Source organism: Sciurus carolinensis, chromosome X, assembly GCF_902686445.1.
Source record: "Sciurus carolinensis chromosome X, mSciCar1.2, whole genome shotgun sequence".
Taxonomy (NCBI): Eukaryota; Metazoa; Chordata; class Mammalia; order Rodentia; family Sciuridae; genus Sciurus; species Sciurus carolinensis.
In genome coordinates this window covers 50,287,724-50,312,299 of record NC_062232.1, presented here as the reverse complement: position 1 = coordinate 50,312,299, position 24,576 = coordinate 50,287,724, and the positions used below count along the sequence as shown (strand labels likewise).

General features: G+C 36.9%; 1 pseudogene; it reads right to left on the bottom strand.

Annotated features, from left to right (window-relative positions):
- Positions 1 to 7,782: 7,782 nt before the first annotated feature.
- The window catches only part of LOC124971480 (FGFR1 oncogene partner 2 homolog), a 44,957-nt pseudogene continuing 28,163 nt past the window's right edge, over positions 7,783 to 24,576 (bottom strand).

The following is a 24,576-nucleotide window of genomic DNA, read 5'->3' as shown; positions in this document are numbered from 1 at the left end:
GTGGGAAGGAACTTTGTAGACATAAAAATAATTGGGATTTTTGCTTTAAATTGATGGGGAACTCATGAAGGGTTTTCATCAGGGACCTGATTTGGTCAAATTGGAGTACATCTAATCAGAGGATTGATTATATCAGTTGGGATACTTTAAAGGTAAATCAGGAAAGAGGCTTATAAAGGCTTCCATTATATTCATAAAAGAGAGTTGGCCATATTCAGGGGTTATTTAAGAGGTAAAAGCAGTAGGACACAGATTAATTATATACAAGGAGTAGGAAGTAGTGAGGTGGTGAATAAGGTTGTGCCAGGTTTCTGAATTCTAGCTTGAACAATTAAGTGAATGGTGGTGCTATTTTGAATCGGAACACTATAAAGTGGAACAAGTTTGAAATGCAGCTAAATGATTACTGCAATTTGAGATATTGTAATTTAATTGAAAGATTTTTTTTTTTTTTGCTTTCTTGTTGGTACATAAAAATTGTGCTTCCTGAAAGGGATGGCACATTAATTTTAGTTAAGTTTGCTGGTGGAATCCAGGAACATAGGTGAACTTATCCAAAGAGAGAATATAGATTTAGAAGAGATGGGATCCAAGGTCTGAGACTTGAGATTATTAACATATAAATAGAGGGATATGAACTAGCCAAGGATTGAGGAAAGCAGGCAGAGAGATAGGAGAAATCTAGTAATGTCTAGTATCACAGAAGCCAAGAGAAGGAAGCATTCTAAGAAGAAAGAGGATTCAAGTAAAATGACTAATTAAAAAGTCCAGTGGTTTTATTTACATGGAAACCAGTGGACACTTATAATCACTGAAATTAGAAATACTTCAGAGCAAAGGCATAATAGAGAAAGTTGAAAAGGGTGTGAAAATTGGGGAAGAGTTTCAAGCAAGTATAGACAGCTTTATTAAAAATTTAAGTGTGAAAAACAAAAAATCAGAAGAATTTGGGCGGGGGTAGAATCCTGATTTTACTTTCTAGTGAACTTTCTTAAATTTATCATTTTCTCTGAGACTTGACTGCAACAACATAGGTTCAGGCCCTCATTGCTGTTGCCTGAACTATTGTAACAATATTCTCTGCAGATTCTGTGGATCTGCGTTTCCTGATCTATTCTTCACACTCATGCCAGAATAGTCTGTAAAACCTAGATCTGTCCATATAACTCCCTTACATAATATCTTTGAATGTTTCTGCAGCAGATTAAGATAATACCTATCTTTGCCCATTTCCTTTGCTATAATTGAATGCCAAAAACTGGGTAGTTTATAGAGAATAAAGGTTTATTCAACTTATGGTTGAGGATGTCCAAGGTTGTGGAGCCACATCTGGTAACTTGGGATCATAACTGGTAAGGTCCACATATTTTGGGGGGACTACACACAGTCTGGAGTCATTGTGAGGCATCACATGGAAAGCCAGAGCAAGCTGGCTTCCTTGCATCTTTCTCCCTCTTCTTATAAAGCCACCAATGCAATCATGGGTCCCCCAACCTCATGACCTCCTGTAATATAATTACCTCACAAAAGCCACTTCTTAATACTATAATAATGGCAATTAAATCTTAACATGAGGTCCAAAAGGGACAGCAGTCCAAAATGTAGCAATATTCTCGATCTTTAACACTCTGCCCTTTTTTTTTAGCATCATTCCTGCCCTTGCCTTTTGCAATTCTGTGAAGATACCAGGGTATTTTGTTCATTTGGCTTCAACCCTACTTTTCCTTCTTCTTATAATGCCTTGTCCTCACCTAGTTTGTCTAATAAATTCCTTTTTCTTCCCTTTTCAGCCATCACCTCCTTTTTGAAACCTTTTCAAGCTGGACACCTTGGAGCATGCCTGTAATCCCAATGACTTGGGAGGCTGAGGCAGGAGAATCAAGAGTTTAAAGCTAACCTCAGCAATTAAAGGAGACCCTAAGTAACTTGGTGAGACCCTGTCTCTAAATAAAAAATAAAAATGACTAGGGATTTATCTCAGTTTTAAATGAACCCCTGTTATGTGGCTCAACTTAAGAACAGACCGATCACCACTGAGAAGTCCAAATTTGAGAGTCTTTATTAAGCTGGCCAGCTGACTGTCTCACACAATGCCCCAAAAAATGGCTATTGGGAGAACAGCCCCGACCACAGGGTTGTAGGGGTTCTTATACCAAAAATCATATTAATCATAAGTGTCTGTTGCTATGATTTGAAATTACACATTAACATCATGAGATCATCAACAGAGGGAGAAGTGGGTCAAAATGACCCTTACCTAGGTACAAACTAAAGAATGGTTACTAACATCCACACAATCACTGTTCACATGGTACATTGTTTAGGAGCAAGAGGAATCAAAAGAGAGCAACTTTTCTTTACATATGAATTGTCATTCTATATTGTTAAACATGTCACACTAAGTAACTGATGATGGGTACAGAGGTGGGGTGTTCCCATGAGAGAAGCTTATTTCCTACATAACATGGAGTCTCAGAGTAAATTGGAGTCTGTTTAGTCATTTCCCTTAGAGTCTGACCTGTAACATTCTCATGGAGTCAGATCTGTCAGCCCATCACACCCCTAGACTCAATCTCCAGTACGAAAAAATAAAAAAGAAATAAAGAAAAGAAACCTTTTCATACTCTCTCAGACATTTTATTACCTTGCTCTACTCTTTCTGTGTTTTGTACATATTTCTATAATTATATCAAATGTACTATATTGTAATTATTTTCTGGTATGTTTGTCACCCCATCAGACTGTTAATGCCACACACTGTTCTTAGTCAATAGTAAGTGCACCGACAAGAAAAAAAAAAAAAAACTATTTTTCAGAACACAAACAAAAAATTCCACAGAGGAAATGACTGTGAAGTTTAAATACATCAATATTTAGATTATATGAGGTAAGCTGTATAATATACCCTTCTCAGAGAGGAATTTTAGAGTTTATTCCCATTTTCTCATCCTTTTACTCATTATCCTCTTGATGTCTCCCACTGCCTCACCAGTGATAGGTGTCATGTCCAATGCTTTCAATTTCCCCAAAGCACCTAATATTTCTATAAAATATGTGAAACAATCCCCCTCCTAGAGTTTAATCCCAATTTTTCTTGAGTGATATTCACCATTTGTATTAGTCGAGGTTCTCCAAAGAGAACCAAAAGGATGGATATAGGTATATGAGAGGAGATTTATTAAGGTTCATGACTCTCACCATTATGGAAGTTGAGAAGTCCCATGGTAGGTCTTTTCAAGCTGGAGACCCTAAAATACCAATATCATGACCCAGTCCATGTATAAAGGTTTCAGAACCAGAGAATTTGGTGGTTTGACTCTGAGTCCACGGTCAAAGGGATGAGAAATCAGGGAGGCTCTGATGTAATTCTTGGAATTCAAAGACTGAGGAGCATTATGTTCTGATTTCAATATACAGAAGGGTAAGAGTCTTTCTCACTTCAGGAGATATCTAAACATATTTTTCCTTTCCCTGTTTTATTCCATCAGGGCCCCTAGTTGATTGGATGATTCCTGCTGATTGAGAGGGCATCTTTCCAACACATTCCACTAATATTCATATACTAAACTCACCTGAAAAACAATCCTCATAGACATACCCCAACATAATGCTTTACCAATTTTCTAGGTGTTCTTAATGTAGCCAAGTTTAAACCTAACATTAACCATTACACCCCTGTTCTTATGTCCTGGTGGGTCAAATATTGCATTCTCTTATTTGTCCTTAATCTATCCTCATTAAAGCATCCCCAGGTTCCAAACACTCAAAATGCCAGTTGAAGAGTCCAGTGTCTGAGAAGGTCACATTTTCCTTTCATTGTGTACTTATTTATTTTTATGAACAGTTCTATCATACTCCAAATGTAATTGTGTTTATGGAGAGTGTTAGTATCCAAACTAATTTACATTATATCCAAAATGACAACAAAGAATAGTTTTACACTGTGTGTGCATTTTGTGTGTGTGTGTGTGTGTGTGTGTGTGTGAGAGAGAGAGAGAGAGAGAGAGAGATGGAGAGAGAGAGAGAATAGAGAACTTCAATTTCCCAAAGTTATTGTCATTAAAGTATTGGAACCATGAAACATGAATTATTGTCCTGAAACTTTTATCATTAATTCACTAAATCACTCATTTAGTCAACAAATATGATATGGTCCTATGATGTGCCAGACACAGTACTAGGTTTTATAAGGAATATACAGTCTAATTATTTTCCCTCATCACTATACTGTTTTGTCAATCTCAACAAGTATCTCATTTAGTCATTCATTAAGTAGTAATCATTGAAAACCTATTATGTGCCAACCAAGAGAGTATAAATAAGTGATAAGACACTTATTTATCAAAGAAGTTATTATCTCCCTCTGGGAGCTTATAGCTTACCTCTACTTGAGAATAGAAATAATTAATTCATTTATCAGATAGACAAGAGTCCCATAGAGAGGACATATTGACTTTGTAACATATCCTTAACCTTCTTCATGACCTGCAGCTCCTTGAACTTTTTTATTTTCTCTTAACCTGTAATTTTCCATCACAGAACCTATAGTGAGGGAGATTTCTGGACCTACAGATTCTTCTAACTCAAATCCCAGCTGCAGTGGGGAATGAACCCTGGCAATTATGATTCTAACCAAAATAATCATTGTCCTGGTGTCTCCTCAACCAACTCCTGTTCATTCATGAGTTGGACATTTTGGTAGATAATATATGGATTTCCAAGAATTGAGTATATCACTCAACTACTAAAAACCTGCCAATAGCTTTGAAATGTTATAGCCTTTGTTTGACATTTTGCTGCCTTTGAGGGAGGTTTTAATTGAATTTAGGGTTTGGAAGAGGGAACATTCACCCCATGTAAGAGGAACTTTTGAAAAGTGAATGAGAAAAAAAAGAATTATTACATCTGGCAGAAATTAGTGAATTGAAAAACATAATAAGTCATAAAATTAATAAAATCAAAAGCTATTATTATGGTTTGAGGGTTTGTCACCTCCCCAAATCATGTTAAAATTAATTGCCATTGTAACAGTATTTAAAAGTGGGATCTTTAAGAAGTGATTAGGTCATAAGAGCTCTGCTCCCATAACTGATTAATGGTGTTATCATGGGAGCAAGTTTCTTAGGAATAATTTGTATCCTTTATGCCTGCTCTCCAGCCTCTTATGGCTTACTTCTCTTTTCAACCTTGTATTATGAAATGCCACAGCACAAAAACCTTGATCTGATAGCAGTGTCTTAATTTTGGACTTTCTAGATCCAGAAATGTAAGATGTAAATTTCTGTTCATTACTAATTTCCCCATCTGTGATATTCTGCTATAGCAGTACAAACAGACTAAGAGAGTTGTATTTTAACGGATCAATAAGATAGACAAGACTCTGGCAAGTATGTTCAAGAAATAGAAGATACAGGTAAACAAATTAGTAATAAAATGGTAGACATGACCACAAATACAAAGGATATTTTTTAATGTTGTTAGGAAACAGAATATAGAGTCAAGAAATAGATCCTTGTGTATCTAGACATTTAGTATAAGCTGGCAGTTCAAATCAATGAAGAAAGGATAGCCTGTATAAAAATAGTGTTGAGACAATAGATTAGCTGTATTGGGAAAAAAGAGTTCGATCTTTACCTCATATCATTCACAAAAATAAACTACATATGTATCACAAATGTAAAAGTTAAAGCTTACAAAAAACAAACAGAATAGGTATTATGATATATTTATAAATTTGCAGCAAGGAAGAATTGCATAAGGAATAAACACAAAAAGTAATAAGTGAAAATATTGAGAAATTTGATTATATAAATATTTATCTAATTTTAATCAATTATCTTTACTGATAAAATAGTCTATCTAGTGTTTACTCTCAGACATAAATTTAAAATTCTTAAAATTGGAGGAGGAGACTGCCATTAAAACAAATTAATATTTTTCAATACCCAAAACCTTAAAATTTTATCCAAACAAGAAGACCAAGAATAAATTAACTTTATTTCTGTATTTATAAAAGTATTTATCAAGTACTATTTTATAATTAGAACTACTAAATGAATTGCCTCAGACTTAATCTCAATTATGTAGCTTATTTTCTCTTTTTTATTTGTTCTTTGTAGATATACATGAGAGTAAAGTGTATTTTGACATATTATACTTACATGGTGTATAACTTATTCTAATTAGGATCCCATTCTTGTGGTTGTACATAAGTATTTGAATGAATGTGCCATTGAATAAATACTTTCCTAAAATCAAAAGAAAAATTTAAAAGTAAAAATCTACCAGTTGTAAAATATCAACTAAGGTCTCTAATGAAATCTATTTCATGTTTTGGGCCACTAGACCTTTTCTAATCAGCTGCATTCACTCCTCTTACCCCAAACTTAAGGGAGAAAATTTCTGAAGTGAAAAGTAGCTTTTAATTTTACCAATATATGAAATTATACATAAAAATTATTACAGGAAGTTATATGTCTTTAACAAATTATATAACTCAAAAGTACAATTTTCTAATTATGCTAGATTTAAAGTCTTTTTTAATATAAATGAGCATAATACATTTAATCATATCTGAAACTCTTAATTTTTCAGTCTATAATCACTAAAAAATAAGAAAAAATAGGTTTCAACTAGTGTTAAAGCAAATTTCTCTCTCTGGTGACTTTTTAAAAATTTACATATGGTTTATTTAATATTTTAAAAACTAGTACTTATAAATCTGTAGATTCCCAACCCCCTGTCCCAGTGAAAGGCCATAAGAAAAATCTTGCAAGTTTTGAGGACCCAGATGGAGCATAAAAATAGATACAGAATAGTTTTTTTGAAATTTGAGTCTACTTTTTTCACATCTTGAGAGTAATTGCTTATAAAACAGGTTTATATAAGCCAGAGGAATTCTGAGTTTACTTGAAAATTATCATTCCTATTGTACTGTATCAAACAATTCAACTGTTTGCTAGATGAATTATATGATATTCTTAAATATAAACTGGAAAAAGAAAAATATACTTTATTGACTGAGAACCAAAACTTATTCTTTCAAAGGAGTAGTTTAACCTACTAAATATGTCTATTATAAGATCTTCTTTCTTAGAAAATAATATTCCTTCTCTTTCATTTCTGAAACGATATTGCATACACTTCAGCAAGTTATTGACAACTGTGAAGTTAGTATCAGTTATGGTAAATTAGCTATAATTGTTTCTTTTGTTTGCAGTACATGTACAATATTTCTAATGTTTCTCTTTGTAGAATTTCTTTGACAAAAATTTTAAATTAATGAGGAAGTAGGAAGGCAATCACTAAAACTGAAATCTTGTAGTATATAAGCTATTTGTTATCTCTGACACCAAACTGAAGGATTAATGTAGTCTGAGGAACTTCCATTCACAAAACCATGGCAAAAACTTATATTTCGAAGTTGGAATAATTCTATGAATTGCCACACATTTACTAAGAATATTCAAGTTTATCTGAATATCATCTAGAAAATCAACAGCACTGCTAAAAGCTCTAATGTGTTCATCAGTCACTGTGAAAACCTTCCATTTGCTCACCAATTAACAGAAGCTCAGTTTATTCTTTTTAATTATGTTTTGGAAAAATGTTTATGTCCATTAACTGTAATTTTTTGTTACTATTGCTTAGCCAGTACACAGTACATACTGTTGAGGGAAACTAAAAATGTCAATTGAAATTGAGTTTTCTGTTCATTCACTTAGAAAGCAGTCCTAGTGACCATTTGAAGCCATATACAAAGTTCCCAGACGTGGAAGCTCCTCAGCTCTTCCTCACATTCAGGTCACTATTGGTTGCTAATGCTGACAAAGACATTCTTCCTGATGCATTATCCTTCTTAAGTTTCAAAAATGATTCTCAAATTGTTTGAAGAATCTCTCTCGGGTCTTTGTTTTCTTGTTCAAGTAGAGGTATTTGCTCCTTTTCCAAGTAACCCATTTGTTCATCAATTTCAATGACTTTCCTTCTGACTGCTGCCACTTCATTTATCTGGTCAACAACATATGTCTGTAACTTCTTGGAGTGCTGCACCTTTAGCTTCATTATTATACAGAGATCATCTTTTTTGCTAGCCATGAACAATCTAAATATTTGTTCTTGATTCCTGCTCATTATAAGTTCTAAGGAAGACTGATATTTTTAGGGATATATGCAATTTTTTTTCTCTTGTCACAATTCTCTGATTTGTCTTTTTCCTTGCCAAATTCCCATAACTAAAGTGGACTGTAGCTCATGTCTTGTGCCTTAATTAATTAAGTACTTGAATTTCTTTCTGATATCCTTCCTCAATCCCTTGCAGCCATCAGCTGTGGTGGCTAGGACACAAAGCTTCTACCAAACTGGAGTTAACCACCCAAAGAAAAAAGAGAGTATGCACTTGTTCTACCTATTCAGGGAGCAGGCACAGAAACCAGCAGTGGTAACTGAGGAAACAGCCCCATCACTGGTCTGGGATAAGCCACCAGTGATCAAATCCAACCCTTAATTATGTAAATAATCATTAAAGTCATGTGTGTTCAATGGCACCATAAACAGCTGGATGAGGTGATGCACACCAGTAATCAAGAGAATTACAAGTTCTAGGCCAGCTTGAGCAACTAGGCAAGGCCATATCTCAATATAAAATGTTTTTTAAAAGGACTGGGGTTGTGGTTGAGAGCTTTTTAGCAAAGTTCTAGGTTCAATCTCCAATACTGCAAAAAAATGCATCATTCATGAAGATAAATGACAAGTGACAAGTAACAGATTAGGAAAAGTACCTTGGGCATACAACAATATTAAAGATTAGTGCTCATAATGTGCACATATGTCGTGTATTATATATAATGTGTATTATATATATATATATATATATATATGTATATATAATACACATTCACACATGCAGTCATGTATCACTTAACCACAGGGAGATGATCTGCTAAATACATTAAGTGACTTTTCTTATTGTGAGAGCATCATAGAGTTCACTTATACAAACTAAAATGGCTATAGCATCACTAGGTAATGAAATATTATGGGACAACAATCATATATGTGGTTCAATGTAGCTGGAAACATTGTTATGCTGTGCATGACTATCAGTAAATCAGTTAGATTACAAACAAGAGAGTAAAAATGCAAATAAAATGAATAGATAATTCAGAGAAGAGGAAATAAAGAAGTCTAATAAACATTTGAAAATATAGCCAACCTAACTAATATTGAGAGTAATAAAGGTTAAAATAAGATACCAATTTTTAGCTATGAGAAAATTTTTTAAAGTTTGACAATATTATGTAAAGGAAGAGTCTTGGAAAACATAACTGATACACTATGGTGAGCATACAAATTGCTATAGTCATATTTTGGGGAAGAGTTTAGCATTGTCTATGAAAATTTTAAGTAATATTCTCTGTGACAGAATAGACTCAGTTCTTAATATCTTCCCTAAAGAATACCTAAAATATGTACACAATGAGATGTGGATGTGGATGTTCTTTCACTAAAACACTTTGAAATAATGAGAAAACAGAAAAATCTAAATGTTCAGAGATATTAAAAAGGCTAAACACAGTTTGGTGCATTCATACTCTGGGACCTATGCAAAATATAAAAGTAATGTGTAGTATGTGTAGTAAGACATACTAAGGAGATTAGGAGAAAAGTTGAAAAGCAATATGTTGAGAAAGTTGCCATTGATATAAAAATAGATAAATATTTACAAAATTACATAGTTTCTTTTTTTTAATTTATTTTTATTGTAAACAAATGGGATACATCTTGTTTTTCTGTACGTGAAGTAGAGACACACCATTTGTGTAATTGTACATTTACATAGGGTAATGGTGTTTGATTCATTCTGTTATTTTTCCCCTTCCCTCCACCCATCCCACCCCTCTTTTCCCTCTATACAGTCCCTCCTTCCTCCATTCTTGCCCCCCCACCCCCCATTATGTGTCATCATCCGCTAATCAGCGAGATCATTCGTCCTTTGGTTTTTTTGAGATTGGCTTATCTTGCTTAACATGACAAAGTTTCCATGAGAAACAGGGAGAGTGAGTGCGTGTGTGCATACATGCAAATATATAGGGAAAGATCTGGAAGGATACTTGACAAATATATATATTTCTTATGTGTTAAAATATTTTTTTCTGGAGAGTGGACTAGCATTGGAGTTGGTGCTTAAAATGCACTTTACTTCAAATGTTTAAATTTTTAAATGAAGATGTTTTAGTCAACTTTTCATCTCTGTGACCAAAATACCTGAGAGAAACAACTTAGAGGTGGAAAAGTTTATTTGCGGTTCACAGTTTCAGAGGTCACAGTCCATACACAACCAACTCTATAGCTCTGAGTCCAAGGTGAGGCAGTATATCATGGGAGAAGGGCCCAGCAAATGAATGCTTTTCCCCTCATGGCAGCAAAAATGAAGAGGGGTAGGGGAGAAGGAACCACATGGATGAACAACTCTTCCAGCACATACCCCAGTGACCAACATCCTCCAACCATATCCCACCCCCCTGCAGTTAAAACCCAATAGGTCCATTCAAACTAGGATGGAACGATTGATTTACAGTTCTCACAATCCAATAATTTCACCTCTGAATATCCCTGGATTAACAGAAGTTTTTGGGGACAATGTCATATCCAAACCACAACAAAAGTATTAGTTCATATGTTACTCATATAAATAAAAGTGAATGAATTAAAAATAACAAGTAAAGAATTAGAACTGAGACCCTTTACCAAATAGAAGGAAAAGTAGGCCTGAATCTTCATCCCATTGGCTTAGGACCAGACTTCCTTAACTATACCCCCAGAGCACAACAAATAAAAGCATGAATCAATAAATGGGATGAATTCAAACTAAAAAGCTTTTTCTCAGCAAAGGAAGTAATCAATAATGTGAAAAGAGAGCCTACAGAATGGGAGAAAATACTTTTCACACACACTTCAGACAGAGCACTAATCTCCAGAATTTATAAAAAACTTTACACCAAAAATGCAAAGATCCAAATCAATAAATGGATGAAGGAACTGGACAGATGCTTCACAGAGGAAGATACACAGGTGATCAACAAATGTATGAAAAAGTGCCCATCATCTCTAGTAATTAGAGAAATGCAAATTAAAACCACCCTAAGATTTCATCTAACACCAATTAGAATGGCTATTATCAAGAACACAAGCAATTATAAGTGTTGGTGTGGATGTGGGGGAAAAGGCACACTCATACATTGCTGGTTGGGTTGCAAATTGGTGCAGCCACTCTGGAAAGCAGTATGGAGATTCTTCGGAAAGCTTGGAATGGACCCATCATTTGACCCAACTATCCCACTCCTTGGTTTATACCCAAAGGACTTAAAATCAGCATACTACAGTGATGCAATGTTCAATGCTGTTCACAGCTGTTCAATTCACAATAGCCAGATTGTGGAACCAACCTAGATGCCCTTCAATTGATGAATGGATAAAGAAACTGTGATATCTGGCGGGCCAAGATGGCGGACTAGAGGGCGGCTGCATTTCACGCTGCTCCAGGACGCAAGATTCAAAAGAGGAGATAGTGAGAGACTTGGGACCAACTCAAAGCTGCCGGGTGAGTCTCTCCCATTGGGGAGGCGTCCCGGATGGGGCGGTAGCCCCGGAACGCAGGGAATTTGTGAAGTGGAGTTGCTCGGCGAGACGCCCCTCCCCCCGCTGGAGCGGTAAACACAGACAACTGGGATCATCGTAGAGGAGGCGGCTCAGCATAGCGCTTGGACTCGAGCAGCCGCTGGGGCTCCGGGTGGCTGCCTGGGGAGGAGCTGCGTGGCGAGCTGTTTGGACCCAGAGTGACCGCTTCCGAACACCGGGGGATTCCCAGGAGGAGGAGGAGAGGCCCGGTGGGTCGCTTGGGTCTAGGAGTGACTGCATCAGAGCCACGGGCGGTTGCCAGAGGAGGAGCTGCGTGGTGAGCTGTTTGAACTCAGAGTGGGCGCTCCTGAGCGCCGGGGGACTGCCCGGAGGAAGAGGAGGAGCGCGGCAGGACGCTTGGTCTGGGAGTGACTGCATCAGAACCACAGGCGGTTGCCAGAAGAGGAGCTGCGTGGTAAACTGTTTGAACCCAGAGTGAGCGCTCCTGAGTGCCGGGAGGTTGCCCGGAGTAGGAGGAGGAGCGCGGCATGTTGCTTGACCTGGGAGTGGCTGCATCAGAGCTGCGGGCGGTTGCCAAAGGAGGAGCTGCGTGACGAGCTGTTTGAACTCGGAGCAGCTGCTCCAGAACACTGGTGGCCTGCCTGGAGGAGGAGAGCGGTGGGACGCTTAGCCTGGGAGTGACTGCATCAGAACCACAGGCGGTTGCCAGAGGAGGAGGCGAGTGGTGAGCTGATTGGACTAAAAGCAACCGCTCCTGAACACCGGTGGCCTGCCTGGAGGAGGAGCGTGGTGAGTCACCTGGTCTCGGAGCCACCATTCCTGAACACCTGGGGGGCTACCCCAAGGAGGAGGAGGAGGAACAGGGAGGGTCACTTGGACTTGGAGTGACTGCCTAGGGCTACGGGTGGTTGGCGGGAGGAGGAGACCCGAAGTGAGTTGTTTGGATTCCTAGTGATTGCGTCGGAAACCGGGCGGCTGTCCGGAGGAGGAGGTGTGTGGCGGGCCTCTGTGTCTCCAAGCTATTGTACGGGGCTCCAGGTGGTGGCTCAGGGGAGGGGCTGCATAGCCAGGCGATTGGTGCAGAGCAGGGTCCCAGGAGCTAGGTGGCTTCTTGCTGGAAGAGCCGCACAGAGACACGCCTAGGGGCGGAGCGAAGTTTCCAGGGCTGCAGGCAGATTCTCTGGGAGAGGCAGCCTAAGGAGACTCGCCTGCGAAGGGTGAGGCTCCCAGGCCCAGGACGTAGGTCCGGGCCCCTGGGATCGTTGCAGAAGAAGACAGCCCAGCCCAGGAGGTAGTTGTAGATTGAGGGGAACCTCTAGGAGGGCAACTGACTAGCGAGACGTCCCCACCGAGTGACTCTTCCCGGCCGGGGGAGGTTTTCCCACAGGGACGGTAAAGCCAGAGACATAGGCACAAACAGGCCTTGCCTCAGCCCACAGTCTACTTCCCCATTGGATGACCATTGGTCAACAAGTGGAGGCACCTCCGCCCACTAGCAGGGAATATACGCCACCTGAGGGTTACCACACCTAGAGAGGCAGCTTCTTCGTGGAGCTCTGCATTATCAACCTCCTCCAAGACTTCAGGCTACTGAAGGATAAGAGGGGATATACTAGCAATCTTCAGGGACATTATAAGTTGATAGAGGAAATCTGCAATATCTTAATGACCCACTGATTCCTGAACAATATGAGAAAACAAGGGAAGAAAATGCCCCAAACAAATCTAGATGTTACATCAATAAAATCCAACGACAGCATGGCAGAAGAAATGACAGAAAGGGAGTTCAGAATGTACATAATTAAAATGATTAGGGAAGCAAACGATGAGATGAAAGAGCAAATGCAGGCATTGAACGATCGCACCAATCGACAGTTAACAGAGCAAATTCAGGAAGCAAAAGATCATTTCAATAAAGAGTTAGAGATATTGAAAAAAAAACCAAACAGAAATCCTTGAAATGAAGGAAACAATAAACCAAATTAAGAACTCCATAGAAAGCATAACCAATAGGATAGAACACCTGGAAGACAGAACTTCAGATATTGAAGACAAAATATTTAACCTCGAAAACAAAGTTGAACAAACAGAGAAGATGGTGAGAAATCATGAACAGAATCTCCAAGAACTATGGGATATCATGAAAAGGCCAAATTTGAGAATTATTGGGATTGAGGAAGGTTTAGAGAAACAAACCAAAGGAATGAACAATCTATTTGAAGAAATAATATCAGAAAATTTCCCAAATCTGAAGAATGAAATGGAAAATCAAGTCCAAGAGGCTTATAGGACTCCAAATACACAAAATTACAACAGACCCACACCAAGGCACATTATAATGAAAATACCTAACATACAAAATAAAGACAGAATTTTAAAGGCTGTGAGAGAAAAGAACCAAATTACATTCAGGGGGAAGCCAATACGGATATCAGCAGATTTTTCAATCCAGACCCTAAAAGCTAGAAGGGCCTGGAACAACATTTTTCAAGCTCTGAAAGAAAATGGATGCCAACCAAGAATCTTATACCCAGCAAAACTTACCTTCAAATTTGACGATGAAATAAGATCATTCCATGATAAACAAAAGCTAAAAGAATTTACAAAAAGAAAGCCAGCATTACAGAACATTCTCAGCAAAATATTTCATGAGGAAGAGATAAAAACAAAGAAGCAAATCAGCAAAGGGAGGAATTATCCTAAAGGAACTGTCAAATAAAGGAGGAACCAAGATGTGTCAAAAATTTTAAATATGAACCAAATGACTGGGAATACAAATCATATCTCAATAATAACCCTGAATGTTAATGGCCTGAATTCATCAATCAAAAGACATAGACTGGCAGATTGGATTAAAAAGAAAGATCCAACAATATGTTGCCTGCAAGAGACTCACCTCATAGAAAGAGATACCCATAGACTAAAGGTGAAAGGATGGGGAAAAACATACCATGCACATGGGCTCAGCAAAAAAGCTGGAGTATCCATCCTCATTTCAGATAATGTGGACTTCAAGCCAATGTTAGTTAGAAGGGATAAAGAAGGACATTTCATACTGCTTAAGGGAAGCGTAAATCAGCAAGATATAACAATCATAAACATCTATGCCCCAAACAGTGGCTCATCCATGTATGTTAAACAAATCCTTCTCAATTTTAGAAACCAAATAGACCATAACACAATAATACTAGGTGATTTTAACACGCCTCTTTCACCACTGGACAGATCTTCCAAACAAAAATTGAACAAAGAAACCATAGATCTCAATAACACAATCAATAATTTAGACTTAACAGACATTTATAGAATATACCATCCAACCAAGAGCGAATACACTTTCTTCTCAGCAGCACATGGATCCTTCTCTAAAATAGACCATATATTATGCCACAAAGCTAATGTCAGCAAATACAAGAAGATAGAGACACTACCTTGTATTCTATCAGATCATAATGGATTGAAGTTACAAATTAATGAAAGAGTAAAAAACAGAAACTACGCCAACACCTGGAGATTAAACAATATGCTACTATATGATGAATGGATAACAGAAGATATTAGGAAGGAAATTAAAAAATTCTTAGAGGTAAACGAGAACAAAGAAACAACATATCAAAATCTCTGGGACACTATGAAAGCGGTACTTAGAGGAAGATTTATTTCATGGAGCGCATTTAATAAAAGAAGTAAAACTCAAAAAATAAATGACCTAACACTACAGCTCAAAGCCCTAGAAAAAGAAGAACAGACCAACACCAAAAGTAGTAGAAGACAGGAAATAGTCAAACTGAGAGCTGAAATCAACGAAATTGAAACGAAAGAAACAATACAAAAAATTGACAAAATAAATAGTTGGTTCTTAGAAAAAATAAACAAAATTGATAAACCTTTAGCCACACTAACAAAGAGAAGACGAGAGAAAACCCAAATCACTAAAATTCGGAATGAACAAGGAAATATCACAACAGACACGACCGAAATACAAAACATAATTAGAAGCTATTTTGAAAACCTATACTCCAACAAAATAGAAAATTTCGAAGACATCAACAGGTTTCTAGAGACATATGAATTGCCTAAACTGAACGAGGAGGACATACACAATTTAAATAGACCAATTTCAAGTAATGAAATAGAAGAAGTCATCAAAAGCCTACCAACAAAGAAAAGTCCAGGACCAGATGGGTTCTCAGCCGAGTTCTACAAAACTTTTAAAGAAGAACTCATTCCAATACTTCTCAAAGTATTCCAGAAAATAGAAGAGGAGGGAACTCTCCCAAACTCATTCTATGAAGCCAATATTACCCTGATTCCTAAACCAGACAGAGACACATCGAGGAAAGAAAATTTCAGACCAATATCCTTAATGAACATCGACGCAAAAATTCTAAACAAAATTTTAGCAAATCGCATACAAAAACATATTAAAAAGATAGTGCACCATGATCAAGTGGGTTTCATCCCAGGGATGCAAGGTTGGTTCAACATCAGGAAATCAATAAATGTCATTCACCATATCAATAGACTTAAAGTCAAGAATCACATGATTATTTCGATAGATGCAGAAAAAGCATTTGATAAAATACAGCACCCCTTCATGCTCAAAACACTAGAAAAATAGGGATAGTGGGAACATTCCTTAACATTGTAAAGGCCATCTACGCTAAACCCATTGCTAATATCATTCTAAATGGTGAAAAACTGAAAGCATTCCCTCTAAAAACTGGAACAAGGCAGGGATGCCCTCTTTCACCACTTCTATTCAATATCGTCCTTGAAACTCTAGCCAGAGCAATTAGACAGAACAAAGAAATTAAAGGGATACGAATAGGAAAAGAAGAACTCAAACTATCCCTATTTGCTGATGATATGATGGTATACTTAGAGGAACCAGGAAATTCCACCAGAAAACTTTTAGATCTCATAAGTGAATTCAGTAAAGTAGCGGGATATAAGATCAATGCACATAAATCGAAGGCATTTTTATATATAAGCGATGAATCTTCAGAAAGAGAAATTAGGAAAACTACCCCATTCACAATAGCTTCGAAAAAAATAAAGTATTTGGGAATCAATCTCACAAAAGAGGTGAAAGACCTCTACAATGAGAACTACAGAACACTAAAGAAAGAAATTCAAGAAAACCTTAGAAGATGGAAAGATCTCCCATGTTCTTGGATAGGAAGAATTAATATTGTCAAAATGGCCATACTACCAAAAGTGCTATACAGATTCAATGCAATTCCAATTAAAATCCCAATGATGTACCTTACAGAAATAGAGCAAGCAATTATGAAATTCATCTGGAAGAATAAAAAACCCAGAATAGCTAAAGCAAGCCTTGGCAGAAAGAGTGAAGCAGGGGGTATCGCAATACCAGATCTTCAACTCTACTACAAAGCAATAGTAACAAAAACGGCATGGTATTGGTACCAAAATAGAAAGGTGGATCAATGGTACAGAATAGAGGACACGGACACAAACCCAAATAAATACAATTTTCTCATACTAGACAAAGGTGCCAAAAATATGCAATGGAGAAAAGATAGCCTCTTCAACAAATGGTGCTGGGAGAATTGGAAATCCATATGCAACAGAATGAAACTAAACCCATATCTCTCACCATGCACGAAACTAAACTCAAAATGGATTAAGGATCTCGGAATCAGACCAGAGACTTTGCATCTTATAGAAGAAAAAGTAGGTCCAGAGCTTCAACATGTCGGCTTAGGACCAGACTTCCTCAACAGGACTCCCATAGCACAAGAAATAAAAGCAAGAATTAATAACTGGGATAGATTCAAACTAAAAAGCTTTCTCTCAGCAAAGGAAACTATCAGCAATGCGAAGAAAGAGCCTACAGAGTGGGAGAAAATCTTTGCCAATCATACTTCAGATAGAGCACTAATCTCCAGAATCTATAAAGAACTCAAAAAACTCTACACCAAGAATGTAAATAATCCAATTGACAAATGGGCTAAAGAAATGAATAGACACTTCACAGAAGAAGATATACAAGCAATCAACAAACATATGGAAAAATGTTCAACATCTCTAATAATAAGAGAAATGCAAATCAAAACCACCCTAAGATTCCATCTCACCCCAATTAGAATGGCAATTATCAAGAATACAACCAACAACAGGTGTTGGCGAGGATGTGGGGAGAAAGGTACACTCTTACATTGCTGGTGGGGCTGCAAATTAGTGCAGCCACTCTGGAAAGCAGTGTGGAGATTCCTTAGAAAACTTGGAATGGAAACACCATTTGACCCAGCTATCCCACTCCTTGGCCTATACCCAAAGGACTTAAAATTAGCATATTACAGAGATACAGCCACATCAATGTTCATAGCTGCTCAGTTCACAATAGCCAGATTGTGGAACCAACCTAGATGTCCTTCAATTGATGAATGGATAAAGAAAATGTGGTATATATATACAATGGAATATTACTCAGCCATAAAGAATGATAAAATTATGGCATTTGCAGGCAAATGGATGAAACTGGAGAATATCATGCTAAGTGAGATAAGTCAATCTCAAAAAACCAAAGGAAGAATGATATCGCTAATAAGTGGATGATGACACATAATGGGGGGTGGGAAGGGTTAGTGTTGGGGTTGGAGTTGGGTTTAGGGAGGGGGGCAGGAATGGAGGAAGGAAGGACTGTATAGATGGAGGGGAAGGGTGGGAGGGGAGGGGGGGAAGGGGAAAAAATGGCAGAATGAATCAAACAACATTACCCTATGTAGATTTATGATTACACAAATGGTATGCCTTTACGCCATGTACAGACAGAGAAACAACATGTATCCCATTTGTTTACAATTTTATAATAAAAAAAAAAAAAAACCGAGAAAAAAAAAAAAAAAAAAAAAAAAAAAAAAAAGAAACTGTGATATATATACACAATGGAATATTATTCAGCCATAAAGAAGAACACAATTATGGCATTTGCAGGCAAATGGATGAAGTTGGAGAATATCATGCTAAGTGAAATAAGCCAAGCCCAAAACACCAAAGACTGAATGTTTTTTCTGATAAGTAGATGATAATACTTAATGGGGGTTGGGGGGTGGCGGGGGGAGCAAGAGAAGAATGGAGGAACTTTGGATGGTGTAGAGGAAAATGAAACAGGAGAGGGTGGGGGAAGGAAAGATAGTAGAGTGAGGCAGACAGTATTACCCTATGTATATGTATGATTACCTGAATGGTGTGAATCTACATTGTGTACAATCACAGAAATGAAAAGTTGTACCCCATTTGTGTACAATGAATCAAAATGCAGTCTGTAAAATTAAAAATTAAAAAAAGGAAAGTCCCTAGGTAAGAAAAAAAAAGATGTGACCAAAGCCACAAGTATTGTAAGTATTGTAGGAATATCAGGGTATAAGAGTTATATAAAGTTGAAGAAAGCTATTTTAGTTTTAGAACTGGCATATAGAAACCAAGAATCAGGGCCCAAGGAAATGACAGAAATGCAAAGGGATATACTTTGCACTCCTCTGCTCCAATTTGTTTTGGGTTTGGCACAATGCTTTGAGGTTAAGGGCAAGGCCTTCATGGTTCAGAGGAAGTGATTGAAGTCATTCTGAATTTATGGAGCTGGAACATCAAATGCTGTAAGATTTCTGTAACTTTACATAACCGTTGCCAGTAAGTCTTCATTGTTCAACAAAGCTGATGACCTAGTCCTGTTATATGCACACAAAGTTTCCTTTTCTTAGACCATTCACATCAAAGGGGTTTGTTTCTTCCTCCAAAAACAAAGAAGAACACTTGCTACTTTTAAAAATATTTTGTGGTATTTTATTCTAATCTTGATTGGTCATATTATCCTTGAATTAATTAGGATGGGTATTATTTATTCAATTTAAAGATGAGAACATAGGCTCAGAGGGGTTGCTTCATGTACCTAATATCATACAGTGTGGATAGAAAAGAGTAAGAAATCAAATTTAGGCTCATTCCCTGCAGGATGGATGTTCTGTTTGTAGCTATGGTTGTTTTCCTTCTGTAATTCTTCATTCACTCTAATACCTAGGTTTCTGTCAGATGCCTGTCTATCTCCAAGCACTGTGCCCTCATGACTCTCCTGAACATGACAAGCTCTCATCTGCAGTTCATTAGAACTAAGGGTCTTTTATGCTTTGTTTTTCAAACTCAGATGTAACTGACCCATATTCTATTCATACTTGGTACTTTTAAAGAGCTTTCTGAATTATATTAAACACACTCAGGATAATATTCCTTTTGAATAACTCAGAATCAACTGATTTGGGACCTTAATTATATTGACAAAACCCATATGATTAGGTAACATAATACATTCATGACATTACATTAGTAACAATTTTTAATATTTCTTATTTTCAACATAGTAATTTAGAATGCATATTGTTATAGTATACAATATGATGCTTTGAAATGTGCATGCATTGTAGAATGGCCAGATTCAACTTATTACTGTATGCATTAATTCACATACTCCTCAGTCATTTGTAGTGAGAACACTTAACATTTACGCTTAAGCAACTTTCAAATTTACAATACAATGTTGTTTGTTATAATAGCCATGTTGTACAATAGCTTTCTTTTTTTTTATTACTATATACAAATGGGATACATGTTTCTCTATTTGTACATAGAGTCAAGGCATACCATTTGTGTAATCATACGTTTACATAGGGCAAGGATGTTTGATTATTTTTTTCCCTTCCCCCCACCCCTCCCACCCCTCTTTTCCCTCTATACAGTCCTTCTTTCCTTCATTCTTACCACTCTCCTTATCCCTAACCCTAAACCTAACCCTAAACTTAATGCTAACCCCTTCTGCCCCCATTATATGTCCTCATCCGCTTATCAGCGAGATCATTCGTCCTTTAGTTTTCTGAGATTGGCTTATCTCACTTAGCATGATATTCTCCAATTTCATCCATTTGCCTGCAAATGCCATAATTTTATCATTCTTCATTGCGGAGTAATATTCCATTGTATATATATGCCACAGTTTCTTTATCCATTCATCAACTGAAGGGCATCTAGGTTGGTTCCACAATCTGGCTATGGTGAATTGAGCAGCAATGAACATTGACGTGGCTGTATCTCTGTAGTATGCTGATTTTAAGTCCTTTGGGTATAGGCCAAGGAGTGGGAGACCTGGGTCAAATGGTATTTCCATTCCAAGCTTTCTGAGGAATCTCCACACTGCTTTCCAGAGTGGCTGCACTAATTTGCAACCCCACCAGCAATATATGAGTGTTTCTTTTTTCCCACATCCTCGCCAACACCTACTGTTGCTTGTGTTCTTGATAATCGCCATTCTAATTGGGGCGAGATGAAATCTTAGGGTAGTTTTGATTTACATTTCCCTTATTACTAGGGATGTTGAAAATTTTTTCATATATCTGTTGATTACTTGTACATTTTCTTCTGTGAAGTGTCTGTTCATTTCCTTAGACCATTTGTTGATTGGGTTATTTGTATTCTTCGTGTAGAGTTTTTGAGTTTTTTATAGATTCTGGAAATTAGCGCTCTATTTGAAGTATGGTTGGCAAAGATATTCTCCCACTCTGTAGGCTCTCTCTTCACATTGCTGAGAGTTTCCTTTGCTGAGAGAAAGCTTTTTAGTTTGAATCTATCCCAGTTGTTGATTCTTGCTTTTATTTCTTGTGCTATGGGAGTCCTGTAAAGGAAGACTGATCCTAAGCCAACAAGTTGAAGATTTGGACCTACTTTTTCTTCTGTAAGATGCAGGGTCTCTGGTCTGATTCCGAGGTCCTTGATCCATTTTGAGTTGAGTTTTGTGTAGGGTGAGAGATAGGGGTTTAATTTCGTTCTGTTGCATATGGTTTTCCAGCTTTCCCAGCACCATTTGTTGAAGAGGCTATCTTTTCTCCATTGCATATTTTTGGCACCTTTGTCTAGTATGAGAAAATGGTATTTATTTGGGTTTGTGTCCATGTCCTCTATTCTATACCATTGATCTACCTGTCTATTTTGGTACCAATACCATGCCATTTTTATTACTATTGCTTTGTAGTAGAGTTGAAGATCTGGTATTGCAATACCCCCTGCTTCGCTCTTGCTACTGAGGATTGCTTTAGCTATTCTAGGTTTTTTATTCTTCCAGGTGAATTTCATAATTGCTTGCTCTATTTCTGCAAGGTACATCATTGGGATTTTAATTGGAATTGCATTGAATCTGTATAGCACTTTAGATAGTATAACCATTTTGACAATATTAATTATGCCTATCCAGGAACATGGGAGATCTTTCCATCTTCTAAGGTTTTCTTTAATTTCTTTCTTTAGTGTTCTGTAGTTTTCATTGTAGAGGTCGTTCACCTCTTTTGTGAGATTATTCCCAAGTATTTTATTTTTTTCGATGCTATTGTGAATGGGGTAGTTTTCCTAATTTCTCTTTCTGAAGATTCATCAATTATGTATAAAAATGCATTGGATTTATGAGCATTGATCTTGTAACCTGCTACTTTACTGAATTCACTTATGAGTTCTAAAAGTTTTCTGGTGGAATTTCCAGGTTCCTCTAAATATATAATCATGTCGTCAGCGAACAGGGATAGTTTGAGTTCTTCTTTTCCAATTCGTATCCCTTTAATTTCTTTGGTTTGTCTAATTGCTCTGGCTAGAGTCTCAAGGACAATGTTGAATAGAAGTGGTGAAAGAGGGCATCCCTACCTTGTTCCAGTGTTTAGGGGGAACGCTTTCAGTTTTTCACCATTTGGAATGATATTGGCCATGGGCTTAGCGTAGATGGTCTTTATAATGTTAAGGAATGTTCCCACTACCACAATTTTTTCTAGTGTTTTGAGAATGAAGGGATGCTGTATTTTATCGAATGCTTTTTCTGCATCTATTGAAATAATCATGTGATTCTTAACTTTAAGTCTGTTGATATGGTGAATGACATTTATTGATTTCCGAATGTTGAACCAACCTTGCATCCCTGGGATAAAACCGACTTGATCGTGGTGCACTATCTTTTTAATATATATTTGTATGAGATTTGCTAAAATTTTGTTGAGAATTTTTGCGTCAATGTTCATTAGGGATATTGGTCTGAAATTTTCTTTCCTCAATGTGTCTCTGTCTGTTTTAGGTATCAGGGTGATATTGGCTTCATAGAACGTGTTTGGTAGGGTTCCCTCCTCTTCTATTTCTTGGAATACTTTGAGGAGTATTGGAATGGGCCCTTCTTTAAAGGTTTTGTAGAACTCGGCTGAGAACTCATCTGGTCCCGGACTTTTCTTTGTTGGTAGGCTTTTGATGACCTCTTCTATTTCTTTGCTTGAAATTGGTTTATTTAAGTTGTGTATGTCCTCCTCGTTCAGTTTAGGTAATTCATATGTCTCTAGAAATTTGTTGATGTCTTCGAGGTTTTCTGTTTTGTTGGAGTATAGATTTTCAAAATAGCTTCTAATTATGTTTTGTATTTCACTCGTGTCTGTTGTGATATTTCCTTGTTCATTCCGAATTTTAGTAATTTGAGTTTTCTCCCTCTTTCTCTTTGTTAGTGTGGCTAAGGGTTTATCAATTTTATTTATTTTTTCAAAGAACCAACTATTTATTTTGTTAATTTTTCCAATTGTTTCTTTTGTTTCAATTTCGTTGATTTCGGCTCTGATTTTAACTATTTCCTGTCTTCTAATACTTTTGGTATTGGTCTGCTCTTCTTTTTCTAGCGCTTTGAGCTGTAGTGTTAAGTCGTTTATTTCTTGATTTCTACTTCTTTTTTTGAATGTGCCCCATGAAATAAATCTTCCTCTAAGTACTGCTTTCATTGTGTCCCAGAGATTTTGATATGATATGTCTTGTTCTTGTTTACTTCTAAGAATTTTTTTATTTCCCTCCTGATGTCTTCTGTTATCCATTCATCATATAATAGTGTATTATTTAATCTCCAGGTATTGGAGAAGTTTCTGTTTTTTATTCTGTCATTTATTTCTAATTTCAATCCATTATGATCTGATAGAGTACAAGGTAGTATCTCTATCTTCTTGTATTTGCTAACAGTAGCTTTGTGGCATAAAATATGGTCTATTTTAGAGAAGAATCCATGTGCTGCTGAGAAGAAAGTGTATTCGTTCTTTGTTGGATGGTATATTCTATATATGTCCGTTAAGTCTAAATTGTTGATTGTGTTGTTGAGATCTATAGTTTCTTTATTCAATTTTTGTTTGGACGATCTATCCAGTGGTGAGAGAGGTGTGTTAAAATCGCCTAGTATTATTGTGTTGTGGTCTATTTGATTTCTGGAATTGAGAAGGATTTGTTTGACATACATGGATGAGCCAATGTTCGGGGCATAGATATTTATGATTGTTATGTCTTGCTGATTTATGCTTCCCTTAAGCAGCATGTAATGACCTTCTTTATCCCTTCTGACTAGTTTTGGTTTGAAGTCCACATTATCTGAAATGAGGATGGATACGCCAGCTTTTTTGCTGTGTCCGTGTGCATGGTATGTTTTTCCCCATCCTTTCACCTTTAGTCTATGGGTATCTGTTTCTATGAGATGAGTATCTTGCAGGCAGCATATTGTTGGATTTTTGTTTTTAATCCAATCTGCCAGTCTATGTCTTTTGATTGATGAGTTCAGGCCATTAACATTCAGAGTTATTATTGTGATATGATTTGTATTCCCAGTCATTTGACTCATATTTGTTTTTGACATGATTTGTTTTCTCCTTTATTTGGCTATTCCTTTAGGCTAGCGCCTCCTGTTGCTGATTTGCATCATTGTTTTTCATCTCTTCCTCATGGAATATTTTGCTGAGAATGTTCTGTAATGCTGGCTTTCTTTTTGTAAATTCCTTTAGCTTTGGTTTATCATGGAAGGATCTTATTTCATCGTCAAATTTGAAGGTAAGTTTTGCTGGGTATAAGATTCTTGGTTGGCATCCGTTTCCT